This window comes from Cibotium barometz, chromosome 14, assembly GCF_041138505.1.
Source record: "Cibotium barometz isolate CiBa-2024 chromosome 14, ASM4113850v1, whole genome shotgun sequence".
NCBI classification, from domain to species: Eukaryota; Viridiplantae; Streptophyta; class Polypodiopsida; order Cyatheales; family Cibotiaceae; genus Cibotium; species Cibotium barometz.
In genome coordinates this window covers 18,967,276-18,986,289 of record NC_141059.1, presented here as the reverse complement: position 1 = coordinate 18,986,289, position 19,014 = coordinate 18,967,276, and the positions used below count along the sequence as shown (strand labels likewise).

Here is a 19,014-nt window from a genome sequence, read left to right as displayed (position 1 = left end):
AAATGGATTTGACTAGGCATTGAAATGGGAGATTTGGAATTGCACTTTGCATGTGCCTCTGCACCTTTCCTCGCGCAGTTTCTAGAATACAGATATGTGTTACTTGTACCTCTGAGTTCTCATTGACCAAAGGGTGGATATGTTTTTACCTAGTCATACATTCTTAGCTATTTGAGGATCTTTGGACAATGGGACCCTCGTGGTCTTCTTTATACGCACCATCTATAAAAAAATCAGATGGATAGATGTTCAGTCTTCTTAATAAAGTATCTAGAGGAAAACTTATTGAATAAAAATCACTACAACACGATAATCAATCATCGCACACAATCAATTCCCCTCCTCCCGTTGTACACTGATTTCATAGATAAAGGGCTGTACTGCACATACTAATTCATCTACACTTTTAAAAGACCTATTACTGTGTAACATGCACCAAATCAATACAAAGCAAGGAGGCGACCCAAAAATGTGCAAGGAAGCCACCTCGCATTGTGGTGTTCCTTCATGGAGGAGTTTATTCATGACTTATGAGAATTTCACATGTTAAATAACAAAGTATTAAACATGCCTAATGCAGACATGGTTTGGTTCAATACACCCCGGTGATGGAGTCTCCAATAAATTGCACAGCCTAGCAGGAGTTGTGCCTATTCGCACTCATAGGGTCTATGCAAAGGTCCTCCCGTGTTGTGAATCGCACTATGTCTGCTAGCTAAAGTAAATGCAAAGGTCCTCCCACGTTGTTTTGAATTGAATGCCTAAGTTTTAATAATGCGTTTAGGACATAAAAACTTACCCACCATAGTAGAGTTGGCATCCACAAGCATGAAGAGTTGAGATGGCATCGATGAGGCACACGCGTGAAAAAGACAATTTAAAGGGCTTTCTACTAAATATGGAAGTTTAGGGTTAAACAAGAGAGGTCACACCTTAAATAGGTGTGATGCAGCATGATGACATCAGAAACAAATGCACTGATTACTAGTAGTAGTGATGAGGCATGATGATGTCATGTACACATGGTATTGAATGATGATATCAAATTCGTGAATGATGACATGGAGGAGAATGTGGTGCGGCCGCTACCAATGGGAGCTTATCACGTGTAAAGACCATTTGACATCGGGAATAAAGCATTCCCACGCACATTATTGGTAGCATGATTATCATACACTCTTGCTCTTTTGCAACTGATCATGATTTTCAGACACCTTTTCCCTTCTACAACCGATCGTAACACTGTTTATCTCTTACAATCGATCCAAATTTTGATAGCGTGATATGGATAGTAGTTCTCGATAGATACTAGTGACAATCTCTTGCCCAATTCTAAATTTTGAGGTGTGTTCTGAGAGCTTGCCGGTTTTTGAATATTGGTTTTAAAATAAGAATGTGCACTTTAGTTCTGTATTTAATCACAATAACATGACATGGGATGTCGTATCTCAACTCTGGCCCTAAATTGCATAATGATCCTTGAGAATTTTCAATTATTGATTGTTTATAGTTGATGCAAATTAGTATAATGTGATATGGAACCTTATACCCCATGCCAGGCCTAATATCATATTGTAATGAATCTTTTAATTACCCTCATGTTCCCCTTGTTTAAAGCCGGTTGTCAAAGATTGTTGCATATTTATGTAACATAGACCCTTATAATAGAAATTCAGTACAATGCGATATGAGACCTCACTTGTAACCCTCACATATCGCGTGCTCCTATCATTGCAAATCACTACCATTTTCTCATTTTTGTATAGTTAATAATTATTGTGACATCTTCACTGGCTTGTAGATGGTTCTGATTGAGATTGAGGTCAAACCTGACGTTAAGATTGAATAAACCCTAGAAGAGAAATTATTCGAGATAACACCATCATCATCGCCATCCTGAGATAACATGTATGTTTGCTTGCAATGTCTCCATCGAGGACATGATCGTGTCTGCATGCTCATCTCCAAGAGAAAGAGTAGCGATACCAAGAGATCACTTTGAATGATGGAGTCATCTTGGACAACGTTTGATATGTGCATGTCAATGATCTTGTTCCTTCTACATACTTTAAACAGAAGGTAAACATGGATATTTTAACGATGATAAAGGATAAGAAGAAGAGACAAACAAGTGCCCCATCCACAACTGCAAATGTCGTCTTATCGACTATCACTACTACGAATTTATTTCCTACTTCCATGTGCCGCTACTAAAGGATAAGCAAGTTTAAATTGAAGGAGGGGAGGAGAGAGCCGAGGAACCTCCAAGAGAAGAGTTTCAAGAGATTATAGAGAAGATAAACTTGGACATGGAGAGGGACCTCATTAAGCATCTTGATATTCGCAAACTCAAAAGAGGACATCCAAGTGGTAATAACAATTGACAAGGGTTGCTCTATGATAGAGGAAACAAAGCACATTCTGACCTCAGACCTACTCGCCTATCCTATAGGTGACAATCAGTATGTTCTAATAATAGGTATTCAAGCTACGTTTAACGTTAACTTTCATGCCATTATCGCCTCGCCATCATCACATAGAATCTTGAAGAAGATGATGATTTCGTCGACCAAGATGTGGATAAATATCTTCTACTGAATTCAAATGTCAAGAAAATTGGTTCCGTACTCATTCTAAGACATAGCAATGATGTGCAAGGATGTATCATTGTGAAGCCACCTTCTCACTGAAGAGGAATTTCAAGCTACTCAACAAACACTCAATATTTTACATATGGGAAAGGAAGGGGAGTCTTCATCTGTCAAGGACACCAACTCAACAATCAACATATGGACAAATGATTTACTTGTTAATGATGAGAATCGGAAGGTCTACTTACAATAATGTTGCATATCGCGATGAAGTTTCATATTGCATTTGTTTGGATGGTTTATGGACAACATTGTTTTGGAGTTGGTGGTGTATGAGGATGATTTTCTCAAGCGCGCATTAGGAAAATGAGTGGGAAGCCCTAGGAAAGGACTCAGCATTGGGAGAGTACATCAACCGACTGAAATTTCCATAATTCATTATATTCCACCAAAAATCTCAAAGGATAATGCCAAATTCCCAAGGTAGGGCCTTAGAGTGTATGCTTTAAAAGGAGTAAATATTACTTAGCCTATACCATGTGTGGATTAACATGTGGGATCAGGGATCCCAAGATGCTAAGTGAGTATGGCAAAAGGTAGTTTCTCAGATCCAAAAGACTGAGAGTTTCACCAGTTTTACTATTGTAGGATGATGGCAAGCCATCTTCAAAGAGAGCAAGGCTTCATGCATTGGAGGATGCTAGTAAGCAAGATCGAGAGTAGTAGTAGACTCCTATCTCTTATAATAATTGGCTCTTTGATGTTATACAATGACACTTCAAGCTATGTTCATTTCTGCAGTAAAAACTATTAGTCATGGATCTATGAATATCCAAATCTTTCTATGTCTTTGTTTTCTTTGTCGCCATTCAACACGCTTAATACTTATATTAGATCTCCTCTTCATATATCTTACTTTTTTTCCCTATTTAAAAGTTTCACTACTTGATTAATTTCATATGTGTCTGCATGATCAGGCATCTTGGAATGCATTGATTGGGGCATATGCCCAGCGAGAGGATATCAAAAGGATTTCTAGCTCTTTGAAAAGATGTAGCTTGAAGGTGCAAAGCCAAATGCAATTAGTCTTTTCAGTGTCCTCAATGCTTATGATGGCCCAGGAAACCTTGCTTTGCTAGTAAGGAGATCCATGCTTGCATTGCTGATGCCGAGCTTTGTTCACAGCTCTTGTGAGTATGTATGGCAAATGAACTACTCCTTGTTTTTGGTTATGTGTCCAAGCTTCCTATATGTCCACTGATGCAATTCCTCTAAACTGTTAGCTTTCTTGCTCCTCCACCATGTCTCGTATGATTGAAATACTCGGAGCGTGCTTGATATTATTTTTTCTCCATTCCTTGGGTTGACCATATCGATAAACTACCACACTCCTTTGCAAACCAAGGAGTATGATTGTAGGTGATATGATGTAAAAGAATAAAACAATACTTTAATTACTAAATTTCTCAACATATAGTTTTACAACTAGCTCAATGCATAATGAATCAAATGCCATATCGTGGGTGATGTGTTGATCCATCCATGAAACAATCATTGACCTCTTTAACTCTTCTAGTGCTGTTTGAAGATCTTATGGTCCTTTTTAGTCCACACTTTCAAATCATAGAACTTAAACATAGTGTGTAAAGATTTCCACATTTTGGCCTTACGTGATCTTGCTTGACCATTGTCTGCATGGTCTACTACTACGTTATGAACGCACTTCCATCGGCTGTATTTTAGGGTCTGTACTAATCGTCTTCTTCGATGACGAGGGTTATCATCTAGTGCTGGTGAAGCTAGAAACCTTCTTGCTTTAACACCCCTAATAGAAGGTTTCTTAGGTACAACCCTTGCATCCGTAAACCTTCTTGCTTTAACACCCCTAATAGAAGGTTATCATCTAATGTTGGTGAAGCTAGAAACCTTCTTGCTTTAACACCCCTAATAGAAGGTTTCTTAGGTACAACCCTTGCATCCGTAGACCTTTTCATCTTGTTATATTTGCATGTCCACCATACAAACCAATGTCTTATATAACTTTGTCTAGTGCTTTGATGGATTTAAGGCTTTGTTGTATTGGGCTGTAGAGTCCATGGAAAACATATGTATAAGAACAAAAGTTTTTTAATGATTTTGCAGAGAGCATACATTGTAAAAATGTGGACTCTCAACAATGGAATTCAAGAATTATCTTGAAGTTTGGGTCTTTCATGTGCCTATCCGATGATGCCTTCTTCCAATACATTTTATCAAGTACCTTTGCACTGCACATGCAATATAAATAAGGGCTTTTTGAATTGGCACCCTTTGACACATTGTACTTACATTTTAGAGTTTTAAGATTACCTGCTATATGTCACTCCACCTTATATTGTCCCATGTCTTCCACATCCAAGATTTTGTCATTTCTCTACTCACGCTGATGATCTCGGGTATAGATGTCCTATGAAAGACCCAGTGTAGAATATCAAAATTCTCTAAGATGACTTGTAACACATAAGGACACACGAATGCAGTACTCATTGCTTGCTGTAGGTAATGCTTTTGCACAAACAAAAAAATTACTTTAAAGGATCCCAAAGAGAGTATACTGTTTTTAGATTGAACACGAAACCATCTATGATCATCTTTTTTAAAATAGATGGATCAAGTGCCCTATTCATCAGTGTGATGATAACCCTTTCTAACTTTCTCTCCTTCACAATTTGACATTCCTCAAGCTTTATCACAAATTCGAGGACACCATCACATTCTTGAGGAGTAACTTCAAAAAATTAAATGCCATATGATTGCAAGGCCTGCAAGTCGTAAAAAATATTATTGTATCTATTGTAGACCACAACTCTCTTGTTGGAGCAACATATGTGTCTTCAATATGAAATGGGGTTCCCAATGTTTGTGGTACCTCTTTATTTACTTATTTTTACATTTTGTAAACCTAAGAAGGATTTGGCAATAACGATCCTTTCATACTAGATCCCTTCATCTTTGGTTGTAAAGTCTTATAAATGGTTAAGTATCATCTATGTGATATACTCACCTCATTGAGTATTGCCTGGATGTCTTGTGGACTGAGTTGATTCTCTTTGATAAAGTCCTCTATTTGCTTATTTGTAATCTTTTTATATTTCTTGTCCTTCATCGTTGCTTCTACATATTGGCGATTGAAAAGAAGACTAAACTGTACACTAGAAGGTTCTATCATTGATTTTGATCAGGGTGTAATAATGATCTGATATCAAATTAAAATGCACAAATTGATATACATGAACATCCCCAAAATAATGATAAAGAATAATAATATGATGCTTATAAAAATATTACAATAACAACAATCAACTAAGTAATAGAAAGGAGCTACTTGATTGCATGTATTCTCTTCTTTTGCTACCACCTCCTAGCTTCATTTGTTCAATATCCATGAGCTTTTCTTGTCGTCTACAGAGACCTAACGAGGTCTGCTTAAGTCTTAATTCATCCCTTTGTTTTTCCAAGCCCTAAAATGTCACGTAGGCTGTAATGCCTGTGAGATGACCGACGGGGCAGACCGGATGGCCATGTCCGGGGTTCAGTGGGAGAGGACGCCCGTGCAGAGTCATGGGCGACCAGGCTAGTGTGGACGGCAGGCCACACACTATATAGCCTGGGGGGATGAGGGGCAATCCTCATTCTTCCTCTATGGCTGGGTGGTGAGCCAGAGGCCACACACTATATAGCCTGGGGGATGAGGGGAAATCCTCATTCTTCCTCTATGGCTGGGTGGTGAGCCAGAGGCCATCCCCTCTCGTGGTAACGCCCGTATAGCGGCGTTACAGATATCTAACACTGGTATCAGAGCGTGGTTCGAGGGGATCATGAGAGTCCGCGCGTGAACGGGGGACCGGAGCCCACTCGATGGTTTTCAACCATTCATCTTCTCACCTTATCTCCACAAGGGAGTGTGTGGAGGGAGGCGGCCAAGATTTTGAAGGGAAGAACTCTTTCTCTCTCTCTCTCTCTCTCTCTCTCTCTCTCTCTCTCCCCGTCACACACAGCAAGTCTCCACGCAGGTAAGCAAAGTAATTTTCGTTTTGTTTTGTTTTTTTTTTCTCTGCGTTGAATGGCTGCGAAAGTCGTTGAACCCTGTGTGTAGAGGTGGGGGGGGCACAGACCAGCCCCACGAAAGCTTTGGAAACACACTACCGTGTGTGGGGGTGGGGGGCGAAGCAAGCCCAGGGCGAAAAACCAGCCCAAGACTAAAACGTTAAATGAACCCGTCGTGAAGGGGCGAAGAGACCATGTACGCCGTCTGAGGGGGTACTTGCTCGGTTGTGGCAAGCTTGATGATAATGGGGGCGTGCAGTGCCGTCAAGCCCACAACCCAACAGCGAGATGGCACCTTCACCCTGCACCCGAACAGCCAAGTCGGTAGACGTCGTTGGAGGAGACGAACTGGTGGTCAGCCTGGGAGCGGCGGAAGGGTGTGAGATCGGTGGAGGAGTTGACTTGGCTACTCCTATCCGGAGATACTCCGAGGGGTGAATACCAGCCCCACGGCGACGCCCAGGCAGGCCAGGCGGCCAGCCAACAGCCAATCTTAGGCGGCCAGCCAGCCAGGCGGTGGTGGCGGCCAGCCAGGCCAGCCAGGCGGCCGGCCGGCGGGGCAGCCCGCCGGCCGCCCCGCCGGCCAAGCGGCGGCAACGACCACCAAGACTGGCGGCCAGCAAAACGCCAGCCACCAGCACTGCAGGCAACCAGCGGACAGGAGAAAAAGAAAAAAAAGAAAAGAAAAAAAATATATTTATTTTTTTAAATATACATTTCATTATTCATTTTTAATGAAATTAAAAATGAAACTCAATTCAAGCAAACCCTCTCTCTCGGCTGGGGAGGAGGGATAATCCCCGCAAGAGATAATCCGAATTTTTTCGGCACAGCTTTCCGAACAAAAATTTATTTTTGATATGAGTTGCAGGCATTTTTCTCGTGGATCGGAGCATCCCGAAAGCGTCCTTGTAGAGGCTCGCAGCGCAACACAAATCGACAGGTGACCGTAAAAGGGGGGTGACTATTCTCTTTCCACCACTGCTCATTTTATTAGCGTTTTTTTTAGTAATTTCTGAGTTCTTGCATTGTTTTTTGCAAGAATTAAAGATGTCTGCTAGGCGTAGTGTGTCCCCGCCGCCTTCTACTTCTCTAAGTTTTTCCAGTCTCTTGTCCTCGGTCGCGGGTTTGACCCCGACCGAATTGTCAGGCCGTACACGCCCGACCGTTGTTTGGTCCGGAGTGCACTCGTCGATCACGCGTGATCCGCCAGCGCCCTCCTCGTCTATTGACCCCGCCTTAGGAACCCAGCGAGCCCGCAGCAGCAGCGGCCGCATTGGTTGATGACCCCTTTTTTGCCGATGAGCCAGAGGACATGAACACTGACATTGCCGAGAGGACCGAGGAGGACCTCTTGGATTATGACGACGACGACTATGACCTATTGGACCCTGCTGATGTCCTGACAGAGACGGAGCTCTCTAGTGGACTGTTTAAATATCTTAATGCCAAATTGAACACTATGGGTAAAGTCCAGGCTGATTTAGTAACGATGCTACAGAGCATCTCCACACGGTTAGATGCACTGACAGCCGCCTCGGCTAGTACTCCGACTCCTCGTGGTAGCCGAGCTCCTGCGGCACGGGTGAGCGTAGCCTCGCCAGTAATTGTAGGAGTATAGGCCGATGCGCATGCTGTGCGGGGCCGTCCGTAGTAGCGACAGCTTCGTCGTTGTTAAAAGACTTAAAGCCGCCTAGTTTTGGTGGCGAGGAAAAGGAGAGAAACAAGGACTCAATCAATATGTTTCTAGAGAAGTGGTCAGATTTGCACGCGCTGCGACAGCAGCCTAGCCGTATATACAGCCCGTAGAGGCTAGTCTCTCATTAACCGGCAAAGTGTACAAGTGGTGGATAAGTTTGACAACTCGCCCTGCCACTTGGACGGAATTTGAAACAATGTTTCGAAAAGAATTTTTGCCTGTTAATGAGGTAGAGAGAAGCTGGGAGTTATGGGACAAGTGCTCGATGGAGAACAAATCCCTAACTCAGTACATCTCAAACTACAGGGAGATAGTACTCAAGCTAAAGGGAATCGATGCATTCCAGACATTGCGAGGCTTTAAGAGAGGCCTCAAAGATGATTACCTTGAGTACGTAGAACCCTTACAGCCTAAAGACTTAGCAGAGGCAATTCAATATGCCTAGATGTTTGATGACATCAAGCGCCGTAGTGCACGTGGTGGTTCTAGCAGGGCCGAGGGTAGTGAAAAGAGGAGGTCAGGCCTCAAAAGAAAAGGGTTCCGCAGTGAGAAACAAGGGGATAGGACGGACCAGGAAGGACAGGGTGGTCATTGGTCTAAAAAACCGCGACCATCCAGGAAAAAAAGAGACACCGAAATCCAAAAGAAAGAGCAGTATATTAAAGCGCGAAAGGAAAATCGCTGCTTTAATTGCAATGAAGTAGGGCACACGAAGGCTAAGTGTCCAAAGCTTAAAGCCAGCACAAGTGGCAACAACGAGCCCAAAAAAGATGGTAAATCTTCTAGGCAGTTGCATACAGTGCAGAGACTCCCTCTCAGTTCCGCAGAGTTCAAAGAGGTGACAGTGTGTCATTGTGATGAGCATCACACTTGTTCAGTGACACCAGCGATGTGGCAGCCTACTGTAGGTCCGCATGACATGGTGCGCATGTATGGCACTATAGGTGGCCGTAGAGTCACAGTTTTTATTGATGATGGAGCTAGCCACAACTTCTTGAACTACTCGTTAGTCAAGAAGTTGGGATTGACTGAGACCCGGAGTGATCATGAGTATACTGTTGGCCTAGCCACAACGGATATGATAAAACGGTATGGAATACCGTAGTATTGGGGGTCCCATTATCTATGCAGGACTACGAGGCTCCGCTTGACTTTCAGGTCATGCACTTAGCCAGAGCAGACGTATATCTAGGCAGGGAGTGGCTGTATGGCTTGGGCCCTAGTCTAGCTCGGAATTACTTACATAATACACTATGTTTTGAGCACGGAGGTAGAGTCATCACCCTGCAGGGCGACCGTACTGTCCCTGCCACACCACTTATTTCCTCCATGGAGCTGTGTACAGTGGTCCGCAGAGACCAAATAGCAGAGGTATATGCTTGTTACCCTCTTTTGAATCTGTTTCCGTAGATGAAACGATAAATAATGTTTGCGTAGACAAACAAGGAAAACAAAATAACCTTGGACGAGACCCACTGTTTGAAAACCCTGTTTGGCATGCATGTGATTCAAACAAAAAAAAATCCAAGGTGAATGAGACATTAAAGAAAAAGTACGTAGATACTTTAATGAATTTACTAGAGGAATTTCAGGATGTTTTTCCTGATGATTTACCAGATGGTTTACCACCATCTAGAGAAGTAGACCATCGCATCGAAGTTATGCCAGGATCAAAACCTATAAGCAAACCTGCTTATAGATTAAGCCACTCCGAGGCATAGGAGGTGGAAAAACAATTGACGGAATATTTGAACAAAGGCTTTATTCGGCCTAGTTCAAGTCCGTGGGCATCGCCTATTCTTTTGGTAAAGAAGAAAGACGGATCTATGCAGATGTGCATAGACTATAGGGCTCTTAATCAGATAACGATTAAGAACAAGTATCCAATGCCACGTATGGATGAGTTGTTTGATTAACTCTATGGATCGAGATACTTTACAAAAATAGACCTGAGATCTGGGTATCATCAGGTTAGAATAAAAGCAGAAGATGTTGCGAAGACAGCATTTAGGACCCGTTTCGGGCATTTTGAGTTTTTGGTCATGCCATTTGGACTAACCAATGCTCCAGCGACGTTTATGACGCTAATGGATAGCATTTTACGTCCATATCTGAAAAATTTCATAGTAGTTTTCCTAGATGATATTTTTGTGTACAGTAAGACACAGAAAGAACACTAGACGCAAATGCTCTATGTGTTCTTTCTGTGTCTTACTGTACACAAAAATATCATCTAGGAAAACTACTACGAATTTGCGTCTAGTGTTCGAGTTGTTGCGAGAGCACAAACTATTTGCGAAGAAGAGCAAATGTGAATTTTTTGAAACAGAAATTCACTATCTTGGCCATATTATATCTGCCGATGGTACGCGGATGGAGCCAGAAAAAGTAGAGGCTATTCTTAAATGGCCAGCGCCGAAGAATCTCGAGGAACTGCAGATTTTTCTTGGCATGTCGGGGTTCTACCGACAATATGTTAAGGACTACGCGAAGATCGCAGTCCTGTTGACTGACCAGTTTACGGTCAAAAACAAAAAACATTAGTTGGGGGAAGCCCAACAGAAAAGCTTTAATAAGCTTAAGGTGACCGTCAGCTGCACCTGTTTTGACTATTGTGGATCCAAATGAGCCGTTTGTTTTGGAAACAGACGCTAGTAATGAGGCCATTGGGGCCGAACTAATGCAAAGGGGATGCCCAATTGCATTTGAGAGTAAAAAGTTAGATCATGCGCAGCGTAACTACTTGGCTTACGAGCGAGAGTTACTAGCAATAGTTCATGCACTGAAAAAGTGGAGAAACTATTTATATGGTGCTACTTTTGAGGTCCGGACGGACCATGAAAGTCTGAAATGGCTTTCAAGTCAAAATGAACTGAAGGGTAGAAAAGCTCGGTGGGCGGAGATTCTACAGGAGTTTGACCTTCAGATACGTTACTAGAAAGGTAAGTATAACATGGTGGCAGATGCACTTAGTCGCATGCCACAGATTAATGAACTTAGTTTCACAGTCTTCAAGAATGATTTCTTGGAGTCCCTACGTGGTTTATGTGAGCACGATCCATCTTTTACAGAGGTCTGGCGCGCTGTACGCGTACGCACTTCTTCACAGACGCGACCACCTCCCTCGAAGCACGTATTGCTAGTTCGGAAAGACTGGTCGAAGGTGCAACGGGAAGGGAAGCGAGAGTTAGTCCGGAGAGACTAGCCGTGTCTTCTAGGTATAGTTTGGAGCCGAAGAGCTCTGACGTAGGCCCTTCATCACCTTTGACTGCCACATGGCTTCAAAGGGGAGTGATAAACTTCGTCGGGGGGAGAAATATGCTAATTACTCCATTGACAACGGGTACTTACTCTACAAGGGTAGAATATGTGTATCAACTATTGGTGACTTTCGGGCCCAAATTCTTAAAGAAAGTCATGATAGTCCAAGTGCGGGTCATCCTGGGATTCAGAAGACCTATGCACTAGTAAAAAGACAGTTTTATTGGCCTAGTTTGTTTAAGGACGTCCAGACTTATGTGCCAGGTCAATGAACATGAACATCTTAAGGTTGGAGGACTACTCCATCCGCTGGAGATTCCTCAAGGGAAATGGGAAAGCATTTCCATGGATTTCATTACCGGTTTACCCAAGACAAGTCGAGGGAATGACTCGGTGTGGGTGGTAGTGGATAGGTTAACTAAAATGGCAAAGTTTATTGCCACGAAGAAAACTGTAAAAACGCCAGAGTTGGCAAAACTCTTTATTGAACATCTCTACAAGCTATATGGCCTGCCCGCCGCAGATATTGTGTCGGATAGAGATAGAAAGTTCAACAGTCATTTTTGGAGGGAAGTCTTCAAAAAGCTGGATACTACTCTGAGTATGAGTACGGCAGATCATCCGGAGTCTGATGGTCAAACTGAAAGAGTTAACCAAATTCTAGAGGATATGTTGCGTTCTTATGTTAGTAAGAAGCAATCTAATTGGGAAGAGACTTGTCCTTATTGGAGTTTGCCTATAACAGCTCCAAACACTCAGCGTGACTGGATTTACACCATTCATATTAATGTATGGATTCCAGCCGAGATCTCCGATGGCTGTAGGCCTAGAAAAGGAGAAGATTCAATCTGTCAAGGATATCCTTGAAGATATGAATGATATGCTCAGAGCCGCACGTGAGAGCATTCGTAGCGCTCAAGATCGCGCTAAAACTTATGCGGATAAAGGACGAAGAAAGGTGACCTTTGCAAATGGTGACTTTGTATTCCTCAAGGTTCCTGCGCAGTCACAGAAACCATGAAAACGGGAAAGTGTAATAAACTTTCTCCGAGATACTGTGGTCCTTTTAAAATCCTTAAGAAGATTGGGGACGTAGCATATAAACTTGAGTTACCGGAGAGTTCTCAAGTCTATCCTGTCTTCCATGTCAGTAAACTGAAGAAATCAGTTCACGGGTTAGAGAACGCAGTTTCTCCAGAGATTTTGGTGGACTTGATAGAGCCACCAAAGATACCACATGAACTTGAAAAGATTCTACAGTATCGTGATAGACAAACCCGACATAAAGTGTACCAGGAGGTACTTGTTAAATGGACAGATAGGGATGAGGAGGTAGCTACTTGGGAACGCCGTAGTGCAATTTCCAAAAGGTTTCCCCAGTTTGTTTTCGAGGACGAAAACTCTTCTTAAGGGGGGGGGTAATGTCACGTAGGCTGTAATGCCTGTGACCGACGGCAGACCGGATGGCCATGTTCGGGGTTCAGTGGGAGAGGACGCCCGTGCGGAGTCATGGGCGGCCAGGCTAGTGTGGACGGTAGGCCACACACTATATAGCCTGGGGGATGAGGGGTAATCCTCATTCTTCCTCTATGGCTGGGTGGTGAGCCAGAGGCTATCCCCTCTCGTGGTAACGCCCGTATAGCGGCGTTACGGATATCTAACATAAAATGGTTTCCTCGTTGCTTAATAACTTCTGCACACACTGCTCCATGGTTTGCTTCAAATAAGTAATCTCCTTTTCAAACAAATCTCTTTCTAATTTAAGAACATTGCTTGTTGCTTTCAAATGATGTGTATATCTAAGGAGCCTATTATAGCCATCTCCAAAAAAGTTAAGCACAGAGATATCATATCCCTAAACGGGGATGTAGAGTTTATAAGAGAGTCTTTGTATATAGCCTCCCATCAATCCATAAATCTATGTCTTTCTTCCCTTGCATCCTAAACATTTCTTTAGCAGCAGTAGTAGACAAAGTGTTGGGTTTAAAAATTTCTCTTACTCTCAGAGGTTCACATTCACATTTAAGCTCGATGTATAGGTTATGCATGTCTCTCCTCTTTCTATTCCTCCTTGCTCTTGGTCCCTCTGCCATCTTCTTTATGCTCTCTGTGTTCCTCCTTGCTTTCGATAACCCTAGTGGAAAAATGAGAATGCAAAGAAAAAGGTGCCATTTACTTCATTTTACTATTAAGGCACCTTTTTCATTCAGATATGCTATTTCGGCCTGTATGTAGATTTTTAGAGATATGAGCCATTAAACTATGAAAATTAACCACTTTGTTCTTTACATACATGAAAATAAAAAAGTGATTAAAAACTTCGAGGACTGGAGAAGAGGAATGCATCTTTTATGTTTTAAAAGAACTGGAGAGAAAATACGCCAAACTCAATTTCATCTTATTTTTTAGACTTTATGGATTCTCTCTCTCGCTAAGCTCAGTTGGCACTTCTTAGAGGGCCCAAAGTTGAGTCCAAAATTTCCCTAATGTCATAAGGAAGCGGTGTTAACACAGCCCAACTTGAAGCCTAAAATCAAAACTCGAGTAAGGCAACCTCATGGCGGAGATTTGAAAATTTTACTTACTTTAGATAGCCAACGTATCATTCAAAGTTCCTAGAGATTAAAGGTTGTTGAATGGCTCAAACAAAGAGGCCTTTTTAACATGGCCCATGTTGAATCCTTTAGTCATGACGCACACGAGGCGAGTAGAGTAATCTCCGCCTTGGTGTGGGTGGTAGTAGTGAGAAAATAGCCAACTTTTGTGGTCTAAGTTTTTGGTGCCTCGGTGGTGAGGTCTCGTGCACCCACATCTCATAGAGTTTGGGCGGCCTTGTGGGGAGAAGGTGGCTCGTGGCTCGAAAAATTGTGCGCTGGAGAAGTTCGGAGCCCTGACCACCATCAGATCAAATTTTGGTGCCTCGGTGGTGAGGTCTCGTGTAAAAGTCCAGAAGAGGGCTTGTGGCTCCCAAAAGTGTGCTCATCACCAAATTGGATCATTTTTCGGGAACCTCGAGGAGTCGCCTTCCGCGTACATACACGGCGCGCACCACGCAAAGAAACCAAGAAGCGGACCTCAGCCCGCCCCCGTGGAGAAGCGGGGTAACTATATCGTTGTTTGGAATGCGAAAAAGGTCCATCCTTACTGTGGTGACGTTGAATCGACGGAATGTGAGAAGGGCTTGTGGTGCACGATGGAGAAAACTGCTGCAAAGGTATGGTATGGCATGGTGTGTGCTAGTAGTTGTTGCTAAGGCTTTCCTAGGCTATATTGTTGCCTTTCGATCGAGCGATTTATATAAGCAGCAGCCATTTTTGTCATGGTGAAACGTAGAAGGCGTGGCCGGCGTCTGCTAGAAGCGCGCCACGTGTCAGGGGTAGACGGCCAATTTACCCCACATCTATGGAAGCCACGGCATGAAAAGCAGTATAGAGGTCGCAGAGGGAGCCCCTTCTTTCTCGTCCCTTCGGGGACATCTGATAAAATTGGAACGATACAGAGAAGATTAGCATGGCCCCTGCGCAAGGATGACACGCACAAATCGAGAAATGGTCCAAATTTTTTTTCTCTCTCCCCCCCTCTCTCTGCCTTTTTTTTTTTTATGGAGGGGGGTTTGGCGACGAGGCGAATAGATTTCTGTCCAGAGTCCACCATATCCATCCACCCATCATGAAGCAAAGCGCAGAGAGCTAATGTTTTTCGATAGCCACCATGGCCGACATGATCATATCATAAGCGAAGCGCAGCGCAGCGCAGAGAGCTAAGGTAAATTCTGTGGTGTTTCTAATATATATATATACATTACGTGTATCTTATTTTGGCACATCTTTTTCTTCTTCACGCTGCAGAAGCTTGTTTAAGCGCTGCCATGACTCTGCGAGAGTGACTCTTTTAAATTTTTCTTTCTTTCTTTTTTGAAAATTACCATGAAATGATATGCTAGGCCGGCGGCCATGCTGTTGATATGGCGGCTGCAGGGGGGGTCCGCTGGATTGCTAGGCTTGGGCTCCGGCCAGCATGGATGGTGTGTAAAACTGGGACAGAGGGCCATGCCCAACTGACTCACTGACTTACTTGGGGCTTAGGTGCCCTCCCTCTGGAAGTACGCCGCCGCCAAGGGAGATCATGATGGGGCCTAGCCCTACCCGCCGCGCGGAGGCGGACGTTCCGCGTTAGACCTAGGCTCTTATTATGATAAATCCTGCCCTAGACGTACAGCGCAGCCTCCTCAGAGGTCTGCTGCCCACCGGAGCGGAGCCGCTTGTGCCCTACCCAGCGGAGGTTCCGATCCCTGCGCAGGCCAGCAACGATGATCTTTTCCTTTCGATACTACCCAGGGAGGTTCGGCGGCATGCTGTGTCTCCCTCCCTCCTTTTTTGTTGCGACGAGGGATGCTGTCCTCCTCATCTTGGATCCGCATCCCTTCGCCCCCGCAAACAAGGATCATCTTTTCCTTCTTTCCATGAAAATGTGGTAGACACCAACCGTTGCATTGCTTAAGGTCTTGTAGTGAGATGGGCCGATCTTTTACTTCTTCTAGTGTGACAGCTGCAAGCAACACCACCCCACAAGGTGGTTACGGGTCCTCTGCTGCGATCGAGTATCTCTACCTCGTGCGCGCTTGGGGCTTCAAAACAAGTTTTTGCCAGACCCTTATCTTGTCGAGGGGGACACACAGCCCCTTGATAGAGCTGGCTACGCTCGAAGTGACCCAGTGTTGTTGCGCGCAGGGCCTGTCGAGATACCGGTGGGGAAGGGGGAATCCATGCTTGGTTCAACCAGCAGCTCGAATGTTTTGTGCTCTAGCCTACGCATTGACCCGTGCAACCCTTGCTGGATAGTACATCCTCCTCGATAAATCTTCAGCCTGCTTTAACCCCGTTCAAGCAGCAAGGTCTGAAGATCCAAAAATTTGTGCACTAAATTACAATGACTTCAGTTCTCTCGCTTTATTCATGCAGCCTACGAGTGTGGCCTTCTTTTCTTGTTGACTGATCCTATCTTATGAATAAAGGGAGCTGCCAAAGGCATGGCATTGAGCCGTGCAGCAACTTGCGAAATACTAGATCCTCCATAAACCTGTAGTCCGGTTTAACCAGCAGCAAAAATTTTGAGCTTGGTATGGATTGCATAGTCGCACGAAACATGGCTCTCTCTCTCTCTCTCTCTCTCTCTCTCTCTCTCTCTCTCTCGCTCGATTTATTGTTGTCTACGAGTGTGGACGCACTTGAAGGGGGCTGAGTTGAGCATGTTCTGAGATACTCTCTCTCTTGTGGCCTTCTATTGTTGTTGTCTTATTAGGATCGCTCGGGTTGGTCTCTTTATCTACATTCCAACAGGTCTCTGGAGCACTCCATCACCCATGTTTACTTCATAACTGCTAGTGAGATGAGACCCATGTATGTAAGAGGCATAGAAGTGGTCGCGACGAGACCTCCCCTACTTGGAAAAGTGGTTTAGCTAGGGTATCTCTGCGTTGTTGTCCATTTGATACCAAAGCACATGACAAGCGACGGTTTAGGAAGAGCAGACCATGATTCTGTTTGTTTCTTGCCGTGTATTTACAGACCACAACTTTCTCTATAGAGCTATGATTGCAAGGAAAAAATCAAGATTTTGATATACCAAAATCTCAAATTTATTCTACTACATATGTTTTAAAAACTTCCAGATGGGGAGTGCCCTAGATGACCCTAGAGTGGTTGTTGACGCTATGGACAGTTGCTATGTGAACATTCTTAGAAAGAGAGAGACATTTCCTAGAAAGAGCTGTACATGTTGGCCTGTTAAGTTAATCGGATGAAAAAGATAAATGTTATAATGGACGAAAAGGTAACAAAAGTTCTCCAAACAAATAGCAAAGATGCAAGCATACCTATGTGCATAGCACGCGATCAATGACATGGTTATTTGCTTATAGAATGCATATCCTAATTTTGCTGTTGCACACTTTCCAGGAGGCTACTTACTCCATACAGGTGGTCTCAAACCAAGATATTATAGTGACTTCTCAAAAGGACGTGTTGGATTCCGTATTTGACTTTCCTCCACTTGGAGCTCCGCATGCTGACTATGGGGCAGGTTGGAAGTCTATGAAATTTTTGAGAGTCAGCTATACTATATTGCATTATATATACTACTGGTTCATCAAAAACTGGTAACGCCATCGGTTCCCAAGCACTGTTGGCAATAGCAACCCTACTCTACTCGAAGCTCTCTAATTATCTGCACTTTGCTCTATGTAAAAAAAGAAGAAGAGAGCATTGGACCTTTTGAGAGAAGGTGACTCCTAAGAAAATATTATTTTAAGCATAGGCTAAATGAAGTTTTTACTGGTAGAGGATTAGGTGTTGTGATTGTATGGATAAGTCTAATCCTGTTGTAACTAATGCAATTTCCCATGAGGCCTTGTGAGCAAATGAGGGCTACCATAAAAAATGCTTTTTTTTTAAAAAAAAATTCAAAGGTTGTGGGGCTGCTATGGACTTCTGAAAGATTCAATGTGTAGAAAATGTTTGAGATCTGATTGTGATGTAATGGCATGCTTGAGTCAAAACCGCCTTATATGCTGGGAATTAAGATGTTGAGGGAGTAGAAAGAAATTGACAAGTAACAAAGAGAAGATAAGCGACGCTTGTATATGTTGAAATAGTGGTGATGCCACATTGTGTGTTTAAGGGGGAGCATGGAACTTTTGTTGATTCAACTTGTTGGATGGTTCATTGTTCAAAGGTTATTGTATGTAATCAAAAGAGAGAAGGTTGAAGATGAGTCGAGAAGAAGGTGAAAAAGGTAAATTCATTAGCCATGTGGGATGATTGGGAGAGAATCAAGTTGATTGAGAGATTTTAGGTAATTGAGAAAATGCAGGGGAGTTGATGGAGAAATTGTTAAAGAGGGGATTTGATAGAATAAATCAAGGAGAAGAATGCAGGTCTAGATGCTCACCTTCTTAGAGCTCTAAATTATGTACATGGTTACAATTTGGAGACAACATTATAGTGTAGGTCAAGCTATTGTGAGCTTGATTAGCTTTTTTTAAAAGAAATCTTGAGATTATCTCCTTGCTCAATTGCTAATAATTGTGTTTATCTGTCATTAGTCATGGCTTGAGATTTGTGCTTTAATCCACCGTAGCTCCCATATAATTGTAATTTGGTATCAAATCCACAAGGACCACGATCTTAGCAAATTAGAGTTATTTTGTCTTGCTTTGTGTGTCTATATTAATTTAGCCTAGGTGTATGGTAACTAAGATTTGTATTATAGTCTCATTAGAAAAATTGGTCTTTTTTTTCCACTTTAGAGAGAGAGAGAGAGAGAGAGAGAGAGAGAGAGAGAGAGAGAACTATTGGTATGTTGTCTACCTACCTCTTC

At 43.1% G+C, this 19,014-nt stretch overlaps 1 long non-coding RNA gene and 1 other non-coding gene across 2 annotated transcripts; both read left to right on the top strand.

The window, feature by feature from the left end:
- Positions 1-14,862: 14,862 nt before the first annotated feature.
- On the top strand, positions 14,863-18,415 carry LOC147631744 (uncharacterized). Its single transcript, XR_015267342.1, has 3 exons — positions 14,863-15,188; positions 15,270-15,402; positions 17,595-18,415. It is a non-coding gene; the product is annotated as an uncharacterized LOC147631744 (long non-coding RNA).
- Positions 15,098-15,200, top strand: LOC147631745 (U6 spliceosomal RNA). Its single transcript, XR_015267441.1, has one exon. It is a non-coding gene; the product is annotated as a U6 spliceosomal RNA (small nuclear RNA).
- Positions 18,416-19,014: the final 599 nt, after the last annotated feature.